An 8,161-nucleotide genomic window follows, 5' to 3' on the forward strand; every position below is an offset into this window, starting at 1 on the left:
GTGCGCAGATGAGCAGATAGTTCTTTTGTGTAACTTGGCTTTCCTGCAGCGCGTTTTCGGCGCTCACGGACGAATCAGTGAGACACAGAATGCTTCACTTTAAAAACCCGTGTCGATGCTTCTGCGAGTAAAAAAAAAGTCACGTGGCCACAGAGACGCGCTCGTGCCACTGCTCGCACGTTCGTCGTCGTCTTCTTCCACAACTCGCTCCGATGCCGCTCACTGTGCCAGCGTTCCCATGATGCCCCTCCCTCTGCGAAGGCGCTAACGCCACTGGCCCACTACCAGTCGGTGTGGCGACAGGATTTCGCCTTCACGTTTTGCAAACGTGCAACACTTGCTTAATTTTTTGAGGGGTACAAGATCAGACACTAAAGGGTGCAAAATGTTTTTCAGATATGCTGCGAGGCGTGACGTCATTGCCGCCGTCAGCGGCTCATTCAGGCAGCGTTAGAGGACGAACGAATGAACGAACGAATGAACGAACAAATGAACGAACAAATGAAGGAATGAACGAACGGACGGACGGACGGACGGACGGACGGACGGACGGACGGACGGACGGACGGACGGACGGACGTTCTGCTATTCTACAGAATGAAACGTCATTACGGAGTAAAAAAATGCAAATTGCAGTTTGACAGAGCTCCGCCTCCCATACAGTCAGGCGGCGAGTGCGAAAAAAAGCTTGCGCCGACTGGCAATAGCAACATGTGAAGGACAAATAATATCATCACCTCCACCACCATCATCACCAGGAGCATCAGCCTATCCTTATGCCGACTACAGAACGAAGGTCTCTCCCAGCGATCTCTAATTACTCCGTCTTGCGCTAGCTGATTCCAGCTTGCACCTGCTAATTTCCTAATTTCATTATCCCACATAATTTTCGGCCGTCCTCGGCTACGCTTCCCTTCCCTTGGAACCCATTCTGAAACTCTAATGGTTTACCGGTTATCTGCCCCACGCATTACGTGGCCTGCCCGGCTCCATTTTATTTCGATAACAACTATATGGACACTCCAGGCGCATTTCTGCCGTATGCTGTATGTGTGAGTGAAAGCGCGGAGGAAGCGCACCGTCTTCCGTCGCGCGCATGGCTCCAGAGGGAGGGGAAATTAAGAGTGGGGGGGGGGGGGGGGGGGTCATACTCCGGCAGCTGCTGCGCCAGGCGCGGCCGCGCGCGCCCGCACGGGCCGCGCAACATCGAAACCCATCGGCGAAGGGGACAGAGTCTGCCGTATGCCGTGTTTTTGTGGCTTAGTTCGTGTTGATGCGAGAGGCAGCGCGAAGGTCAATTCGTTCGCTGCTGCTGCCGCGCTTCCTCACTCCGGCGTTCTGACAGCGATTCTTCCGCGGTCACGTGGGAGCGGTCCGCTGCGCGCTAGCGCGCGGCCTAAAGGACCCTAATAAAGTTTTTCATCCAGCCATCCATCCATCGAGTGAGATGTGTACATGTTTGCTTGTGCGCGCGTGATGCCATGCTTGTTAATTTAGTTAGTATGCCTATGTTTGGAAGGTTATACGGCCGATAAAACTACTATCCTTACTTCGTATAGCCGGCTACTAATTTGCTATCGCAATCGATGCTTTGCCTTCCAGACGAAACTGTGGCTTTCTTTCTCTCTTAGTGTCAACTGGAATATCGGATATTACCGTTTGCTCTCTGATCCACACCGCTGATGATCTCTGTGGTTAAGAGAAGGATAAATATAGCAAGCATTAAAAGAAAGCCGTTCATGCTAGGAAATGCAACGCATCGATTGTAAGTACGACACGAGTACGAAGAAGGAAGAAAATGGATAAGACAGCGCATGTTCCTAACTGTTCTCAAGCATTGGCGTTTACCCAGTGTATAACGAGCGCCTCGAAATTGTTGGCAACCTTGATGGCATGATATAGCGTAGGAATGCTTATCGGACGCTTGTATGGGAAAGAGGGGAAGGGGGCTCCATAAGCTCGCGCCGACGCCCGCGGTTAAAGAGATGTTCCACATCAGCAGCCATGACTGTGAGTGGTTCTGGTTGACACTCCAACTACTAATCTTCTGCACGTGTACCCGTAAATACCCAAGAAAATAGATGGAGGGATTCCCCGTGTTTTGGCTTTATTAGTAAAGCTGCGCATGCGCAATTCGGAAGACGTGGGTTCGGCTCTCAAGGCGGTCAGTTGGTGTCCGTTCCTTTTCAACATGACACATGCCCACGAAGGAGATTGGCCACACAGATGAGAAATCAAAGCATGTGAATCGATTGAGCAACAAATGAAATAAAATGAAATAAAGATATTCTGAAGAAGTAGGATAATGACTCTATTTAACGAGAAAATATGGCAAACTTTCCAGAGAATACAGATGTATAGTGGTTGAAAGAACGTGGGACATAATCTCCGCTGCCCGCAGCAGGGCTACAATTTGTGGGATGTGCACTTGGGAGGAGCTGCAAACTCCGCTGCGTATGCGGAGTTAGCAGTGCAAACGTTATTGTCGTCTCGTTCTCGAGCGTGCCGATCTCGTCACAGCGTGCATGAAATCGCGAAATAGATACGAGGTACAGAAACGCCCTGTTAATCAGGATATTAAGAGGAAAAAAAAATGGAGCTGAGCAGGCCATGTAATGCTTCGGATGGATAACCGGTGGACCAGTAGAGTTACAGCATGGATACCAAAAGAAGGGAAGCGCAGTCAAGGATGGCAGAAAACTAGGTGGGGTAATGAAGTTAGGAAATTTGCAGGCAATATGCAATGTTACGTCACATCACGTATTACTTTTGTACGTCTTTGCTTCCACTATGCGACTTACTATGTTTTGGTCTTGAGCGAAAGTGCAGCGCTTTGGCGACGGGTCCCAGAAATGTGTCACTCCGCGCATTCGCTGGTGAACAAGTTAAAATCCGGACGCCTTCCACGCAATATGTGCGTCATAGTTTGCCGCATAAAAGTTAGAGATTTAAGGGTACCTAGAATTACATGACGTATACCTATAACTTTCTTTCATTTGTGACGCAATATGTTTTGGTCATGGAGGCGAGCAATGAGAGAAATCTCTCTGGCATTTTTAGCGTTACCTGTCATGTGTGAAACGGCGTATAGGTAGCTTGCACTGGCGTCATCCTAACCGCTATGCTGGAGCATCAATACGGTGAGAAGCTGTGCCAGTTCGCCTTTCGCGCGGTGGTTTCGCCGGTTCGGCCGTGGTTCTGGCACAGATTCCGACAGAGTTCCGACCGTGTTTCTATGAGGGTGACGCAGGTTACCCGTGTCAGTGAATACGAGTGCACTGACATCATCCTAGCCGCCATGTTGGAATACCAGCGCCGGGAGAAGAAGTGTCGGTGACATGACGCACAAGCCATCTACAGGAACAACGCTAACAAACTTAATGAGCAGCATTTACACCAACGTGCAAATCTCGCGTTAAGAACAATTATACACCCCCGAGTCACATGACAGCGAATGCTCAAGGGTTGTATGCAACGCGTATGATCATTGCACGTGATGTGAAACCAGTTCTGATTATGAGGCACGCCGTAGTGGGGGGCTCAGGAAATTTGGACCACCTGGGGTTCTTTAACGTGCACCTAAATCTAAGTACACCGGTGTTTTCGCATTTCGCCCCCATAGAAATGCGGCCGCCGTGATCGAATCCCGGCCACGGCGGCCGCATTTCGATGTGGGCGAAATGCGAAAACACTCGTGTACTTAGATTTAGGTGCACGTTAAAGAACCCGAGGTGGTCAAAATTTCCCGAGTCCCCCACTACGGCGTGCCTCATAATCAGAACTGGTTTTGGCACGTAAAACCCCATAATTTAATTTTAATTTTGTGATACGTTTACGCATAGTAAAGCCGCTGAGCTTCGGTAAAAGTGATGGCGGTGCGCCCATGTCAGCTATCAGCCCGCTTCCCGCAACCTTCGTAGTCAATCCAGAGTTACACAGACGGTGCAGTCGTAGCCGCTTGATCAGTTGCGCAAAGCCAATAGACACGTATGCTGCTGGACGACCTATTGCTAGCGGAATGTCGCAAGCGAAAGGGTTCGCGACAAGCTACCGACCTGTTTGCGCATATAATTGCGTTCTTCTTTTTACATGAAAGCAACCCAACGACCCAACATTGCTCAGCGCGCGTGAGAAACCCTCCGACTAAAATATGCTTCAGTCCTACTGCCGTCTGAAGATACTACACTGGCCGAGTCACAGTTCTTTTTCTCCTCGGTTCGCTTAAAGTTCGACTTAGAGTGCGTGACCTGGCAATCGTTTTACATATTACGTAAGACACCACTGTACCACCTTTGCCTTCTGCTTGCGTTCTTAAACAAGGATCCCCCTTACCCACTCTTTCTCCGATTCGGGTCCGGTAATAAACTGCCTCATTACTCCTCGAGTAAATCCCGCTAGCTCCAATTGAAGCAATTTGTCTCAGAATCGTATAAAAACGCCGTAATTCTCGCCGTAGGAGTTCTAGGGAAACTCAAGCTTTATAGCAGTACCAGCAGCTCTGTAACTGGCCCGAAGCGTTATGAACCTACGTATCCAGGGCCATTTGTAATCGCCGCTGGAGCGTTCCGAGAAGCACCCCGCATGTAAATCGCCAGGGAATCTCCGGAACCTTCGGTAAACAATATTTATTACCGCGCGCTTCACACCGTTACAGGTTATCGGCCGTTCCACGTAAAGAAGAGCTGAGCAGAACATGTTTCATACTTCTGTTGCAGCGAGAAAGGACGAAGACGTAGACGAGATGCACAGGACGAACGCTGACTCTCAAATGAAGATTTTATTGCAAAAGATCGTATATCAGCGATTGAAACAAACAAAAATCTCGTCCACGTATTCTTCCTTTAGCGCTGCAACAACTCGCCCAGCTATCAATCATATTACACACCATATCTCGTTCAACTACGGCAGTTCTAACGAACTCGCTTTTGGTTTTAGAACAATACATCATGTACAGTCGGCCACAAAAGTTTACTGAACGTGGGCTCCATGAGAAATGATAGAGAGAGAAATGCGATGGGAAAAGTAGGCAGGTTAACATGAGAGAGAGAGAGAGCCAGAAAACACTTATTTGAACCATCGAGGTCGTTGCTCTTAAGGTCGAGTGTGAAGAAATTCTGGTTTGCTACCCTGCATTGGCGGAAGAGTGAAGTGAAAATAAAGAAGGAAAGAATGCCGGAGAGATAAAGCAAATGCACCAAACCAAAACAAATAGACGAGGCGATGGAACATCTGTGAGAACTATAGTCTCTGTGAGCAGATACACAAGATTCACAATTCCGCGAGTGTGAACGTTACTGTCCACTGGGTGCAGGCACATGGTCACGACCACAACAATGACCTTGTGGAAAGTATTGCTCACTCTTTCTCGACACGCGTAATTCCTCCTCTTTCCCTTTCCTCTGACCCCCGCTCTGTTATCATTACCCGAAAATCCATCCTGCGGCGTGACGCGCGGGTCCTCATCCCCCCGCGTGTCTACTCCCTTTCCCACAATCTTTCTAGGGTGGAGGAAGTCTCTCTACGGAGATTTCGGGCCGGGGTGGCCCTTACACCAGCCGTCACTCGTACTTGGGGTCAACCACACGAAGGCATTGTCCAGTGTCCGAAGTGCTCTGCTCCTGCATCTGCAGCGGATGCCCACCATCTACTTTGGACGCGTCCTGGGACAAAGACAATTCGCAAAAAGTGTACTTAAAGGTGTGAAGCTGAACAGTAATCAAGTAGAAGACTATGAAAGATGGATTGTAGACAACGCATTTTATGTCACTGTTGCAGTAGCTTCATGAAACGGGCTTGCATGCTTACATTTAACTCTATTATGACGTTATGCCGCGTGGCAACCAAGCGAAAAAAAGAAATGCTCTCTTGAAGAGGCCACTCGAACAAGTGTGGATTTCTGCAATGCACTCCCCCATCTCCCTCCCCACGTGTAGGGTAGTAAACTGGTTCAAGTCTGGTTAACCTTCCTGCCTTGCCTTCTTCCATCCTCTTTCTCTCTTTTGTGCAATGTTAATGGTGTAATGACGTGATATTTCGAGCTTTATTGCGACCAATCAAGACTCTCCACCTTGAAACCTCAGAACCGCCTATTCGCGGAGCGCTTTAAATAATTAACTACAACATCTTTTCAACGAACAGTCTTCTTTTCATTTCCTGGTAGGTTTAGGTGCCGTGACGTCATGACACGGAAGGTTGGTCACGTGGTAGTAGGCCATCGCTACATTGCGGCACTTGCTCCGACACGCTAGGTCGTCTACTATACGGTTACTCATTGTGCTACCCGATGTAGCAGCATAGCAGACGACAGAGCGAGCCCGAATGAGTGCCAAAACGTCACAATGTCTGCTCCCACGTGACCACCTTCTGTGTCATGGCGTCAATTAAAGCATGGCGACTCTAATTAAATGGATTCATGTGTAGGTCGCAAGGGTTACCAAACACGGAAACTGTATTCGATGTTATGTGTCAAAGGTTCACAGCAATTGATCTTTCTTTATTTGATAATCCTGTGTCCTGGGAACTTTTGTGACAAACTGTACCATGCAATCATACGGCATCAGGTCGAACTGAAAACATTGCTGAAAAAAAAGCACGTTTGTGTCATTGAGGTCATCGTTTTCTCTAACCGGGCGACGGAACTGCCACTAAACAATTTCCTTTTGCGAATGAAAATGTAGCCTGGTTCAGAACATTCGAAAACACTGTTGAAACTTCATAGCGTTTCCTACAGAAATTACTACCGGGAACTCTGGCAATGGTGCCTGTGGTAACTGCAAGAATGGCGGTTGAGCCAGCAAATGAATGATGGTTAGTACAAGATTATGTCTAAATTAAGACCCTGTTCCTCTGGCTGGAAAGGGTTTTGTGACATAGCAAATTGATCACGTCCAAAAACATCGTGTGTTATAAGCGCAAAAATTCGCAATGATGGCACATCTACACATTGGTTAATTGTATTGCCACATCTAGAAAACTATAAGTTCTTGGCAATTTAGAAGGATAACGTATATTATCAGAAGGATGTCTGAAGTCACAAGTTGGAAAATCAGACAAATCCCTGTGCTAAACCTCATTGCCATGTCAGCTGTATACAATCGCCGTGGTAGAGTTAACTCTAGTATTGTTTTGTAGAAAAGCTTATCCGAAGTTTTGGCCTTGTTCTTTCTTTTCACGGTACCTGTTCTGCACGAAATCAAGGGAAGAAAAACACTGTTCTGAGGTCGTGTGAAGCGTATATAACTTGTCTCAAGTTCAAGAAATTCGAAAAGCGTGGGGTGCTGCCAAACGTAACGCAACATGCTATGACCAGCAGGGTTAGCGCACCTATTTGCCAAACATGCGCAAGAGTTTGCTGCGTACACCAGTTGTGAGGGGCGAAATGGGGCCGGTGTTATTCATTCGTTTGGTCGTCAAGCCTTTGGTTTTTAGTTTGAAGCACGTGAAAAACGGCACGACAATGTCGACATGATGGCAATGACGTTGATGACGACGACGGCATCACGACAGCACTTGGTTGATTGACTTAGATTATGGGGTTTTACGTGCCAAAACCAGTTCTGATTATGAGGCACGCCGTAGTGGGGGACTCCGGAAATTTTGACCACCTGGGGTTCTTTAACGTGCACCTATAGGAAGGCATTCGCGCGGAAAGTCGGGGCCTTGCAGCTGCTGCTGTTCGCAGTCATTAGGTTAAGGTAACGAAAGAGTCACCGAGGTCTGTGGAATTTTACAGCGCTAAACAGTTGTGAAATAGCAAACAGGTTATCCCTGTAACGACACCGCTGTAACGTCAAGCCTCGGAAACGAAAATAAGGCTTGGGACGAATTTGCCTGCTTGCGGGGTCAGGGAGTAGTGACAACAGCGTGCAGTGGCGTGTTCAAGTGAAGTTCAATTTTGATCATTGCTTATGTAAATATCCGTTTGGTTGTATGACTGGGCCTGCCAGGCCACGTACATTGCAGGGCCGCTGCCCAAGCAAGTCATTGACGCTGGGCTGCTGAGTTTACCTTATTTTTTTAAACACTTCACCGTTCAATGATTGAATGAAAGGATGTCACAGTGAGGAACAAACGCGTCAGTATGGTCAAGTGTAGTTGCTCCTTCTATACAAGCGCTGCTCGTGCTCATGGCCACCTTATCCTCCAAGCTCCAAGTCTCGAC

Source organism: Dermacentor silvarum, chromosome 5, assembly GCF_013339745.2.
Source record: "Dermacentor silvarum isolate Dsil-2018 chromosome 5, BIME_Dsil_1.4, whole genome shotgun sequence".
Taxonomy (NCBI): Eukaryota; Metazoa; Arthropoda; class Arachnida; order Ixodida; family Ixodidae; genus Dermacentor; species Dermacentor silvarum.